General features: G+C 41.2%; 1 pseudogene across 1 annotated transcript; it reads left to right on the top strand.

Moving 5' to 3' along the window:
* Positions 1-1,043: 1,043 nt before the first annotated feature.
* On the top strand, positions 1,044-2,799 carry LOC106566392 (aerolysin-like protein; annotated as a pseudogene). Its single transcript, XR_014379929.1, has 2 exons — positions 1,044-1,882; positions 2,210-2,799. The product of XR_014379929.1 is annotated as an aerolysin-like protein (transcript).
* Positions 2,800-3,427: the final 628 nt, after the last annotated feature.

The following is a 3,427-nucleotide window of genomic DNA, read 5'->3' as shown; positions in this document are numbered from 1 at the left end:
GCATTGATGTGCCATCCTGGATGAGCTGCACTACCTGAGCCACTTGTGTGGGTTGTAGACTCCGTCTCATGCTACCACTAGAGTGAAAGCACCTCCAGCATTCAAAAGTGACCAAAACATCAGCCAGGAAGCATAGGAACTGAGAAGTGGTCTGTGGTCACCACCTGCTGAACCACTCCTTTATTGGGGGTGTCTTGCTTATTACCTGTAATTTCCACCTGTTGTCTATTCCATTTGCACAACAGCATGTGAAATTTATTGTCAATCAGTGTTGCTTCCTAAGTGGACAGTTTGATTTCACAGAAGTGTGATAGACTTGGAGTTACATTGTGTTGTTTAAGTGTTCCCTTTATTTTTTTGAGCAGTATATATCACTGGGATTAATTTGACTCCGATATGCAGATGTTTATGACAGTATGATGTTTCGTTGTTCCTATATAGTAGATTGAGTCTAGTGCTTAATACCAAGCTTTCCTTTTCATCTTGATTTGACTAACACAGCTAGTACTTCATCTTGAAATGACAGATTCTAAATTATTAAACTGCAGGTAAAGGTGAACTGCACTGCAGCTCTAACATGTCTAGTGTCTAAAGCGTTTATGGGTGTCTGTCTACACTTTCTACCAGGCATTCTGGAGAAGAGCAGGCGCAACCTTGTGATCATAGATATTCATATTTAGGGTCTTAAAGTACATAGTTCAAGAATAGGGCAATACAATTTATGACTACACTACCAATGATGCAGCTGTTGCATTGCTTGCATACTACAGTATCTTCACATGCAGGTAAAAGAAAATACTTTAGCATTCTTAAACCATTTAAAATTGAAGTAAAGTTTGTATCTACATTCAATAATCAAGTTTGAATTATTCAGTCATGTTTTAGGTGTTACTTGACTAAATCTGATGTTTGTTTTAATTGGACAGATACTTTAAAAGGTTGACAGACCCTGTTCTATATTAGACAGTGTCATAATATATTAATGCATACCTGTGAATACTGCAGCCTGTGTTAATGAATATTGTTATATATTAATTAATAATATATTACATTTCAAAGTGGCAACTTTGTTTGGAAAGGTGAGTTCCAGCACCATAACCATCGTCATATTCTGAAGTGGAATCTGTAACATTCATGATTCTTCGTAGTTATAGCAACATCAGAATTAATTTTAGAAGTGCATAGAGACTTGCTCACCAACACAACAATATGTTTACATACATCATTACACAAGTCAGCAAGTTGATCAGGAAGAAACAGCAGGAGGTAGAATGGGGAGGTGCTGAGAGTAGGCGAGGAACTCCAAGGCTTTGAATGTCTGAATCAGAGCTCCTTTGAGTTGGTTGCTTCTTAAATTGATCTGTACAAATTGGTATTTGAGGTTACGTGACGCACACACATGGCAACCACACTGCAGTTGATCGGTGGTGGAGGAGGCAGTTCATTTGAATTCCACGGCATGAAAAACGGTGCCACCCTCAAGAAGATCGGAGTGGCGGTGGAAGGCTGGCAGGTCAAAGCTGTGTGGACGGAGCTTACCGACGGGCGTGTTGCGACGTTTGGAGACGCGAACACTTTCAATTAGTTTGAGTTGTACCTTGGCGAGCGCATCACCAAGCTGTCTCTGTGGGGTAACCGCGCCGGCACACGTCTGGGTGCCATCAAGTTCACGACGAGTCAGAACCGGCAGTTCTTTGAAAAAATGACCAGCTGGGGACTGAAGACTGAGTACACCATCGATGTGGGGTCCGGAATCTGCCTGGGGCTGCAGGGCAGGTCTGGCTGGGACCTCGACAGCATGGGCTTCCTCTTCATCAACACCATCAAGTCGTCCGTGCTGACCGACATGGAGTATCCCACCCTGTCCCTCTTCAAACCCCAGGTGAGCTCTTCTATAGATGTGTGTAGACGGCTCAGGAAAACTCTACCGATGCTCTAACATTAACGGGGCTGTCCACTTTAAAACATATAATCCAATATGGGGGTTGACATTCATCAGGCATCTGTTTAATTGGCATTGGTCAGTAAAATAGCCCCAACACCCTTTTTTCTTTTTAAACCTTTACACATATGCATCAGGCCAAGATAGCACACACACCTGTTATTATTATTGGCTTTCTAAAAATCTATTTATCAGTTCCTCACTGATTAGTTCTTAAATTGTCTTTGTCTTGTTTGAACAACTTGTATCTTTGTGTGTTGATTTTAGGTGACCCCAGAATATGTGAAATCTGTGTCTCACCACAACGACACCTCCTTGGTTCAAGAAAAGTCCATTACATACAGCAAGACCCTGACCAAGACTTCCTCCTGGTCCGTCAGCAACAAGATAGAATCCACCTTGAATGTGTCGGTCAAAGCGGGGATCCCGGATCTGGTTGAGGCGTCATCAGTGTTCAGCTTGACTGTGGGAGTGGAGCAATCCACCAGCCTGCACAAGACAGAGACCATAACAGAAGCGGATACCATCAACGTGAAGATCCCGCCAGGGAAGACCATGGATGTTGAGATCACAGTGGGGAAAGCAAATATCGACCTTGACTACAGGGCCACAGTGAAAGTCACCTGCATGAATGGCAGTCAGCTGGTCTTCCCATCCAACGGCATCTACACTGGTGTGACTTACACTTCAGCGAGGGTATCCACAAAGGAGAGATGAGACAAGTGCGACTTCATGAATAATAAGCACAGTAACAGAATGTGACACCATTACTGATTATTTGTGTGGCTTCTCTGTTATTATGATCATCTTTGACTGATTCTAATTGAACCCAGTTGACCCATTTTTTTTATTTGTCTCAGCAGAGGGTATAACAACAAGTGGGTCATTCCTACAATACGGTGCCTTTTGTGTCCAATGACATGTTTATAACACATTTTGTGTGAATTATTGAACAACATTAATTTAAAAATGTTTTGTTACATGTTTAGTCCCCCATTTACCATAAACATAATGTTACGTAACGATAATTAATTTTATAAAGAATTTGTCTTGTGTGTTTGCCATATCTCCAGTTAAATTCCCATTGGATATACTATTCATAAAATGTACAAATATTGTAATTATCATTACATTGAGTTCTCTTTCTAACAAATTGTTTATTATGATTAACACATGCAGTCACTGAAACACGCGCACATTCACGCTACACATCACATCTGTTAACAGAGTTGTATTGTGATTGCTAAATACTGCACAATTTAAACACTTGCCCCAATCCCCCTAACCCAAAAGACGTGTAAATATTGGACTATACATTGTGTAGAATACAAGCAGCATCTCAGTTGCATATCAGTTACAACTAACAGCATTTTTGTTGTAATTCTAGTCACTATGGGGCAGCAGGTAGCCTAGTGGTTACAGAGTTGGGCCATTAACCGATAGGTTGCTAGATCAAATCCCTGAGATGACAAGGTATAAATCTGT

Source organism: Salmo salar, chromosome 13, assembly GCF_965601325.2.
Source record: "Salmo salar chromosome 13, fSalSal1, whole genome shotgun sequence".
Taxonomy (NCBI): Eukaryota; Metazoa; Chordata; class Actinopteri; order Salmoniformes; family Salmonidae; genus Salmo; species Salmo salar.
The sequence above is the reverse complement of the archived record's forward strand: the minus strand, read 5'-3'. Positions and strand labels throughout refer to the sequence as shown.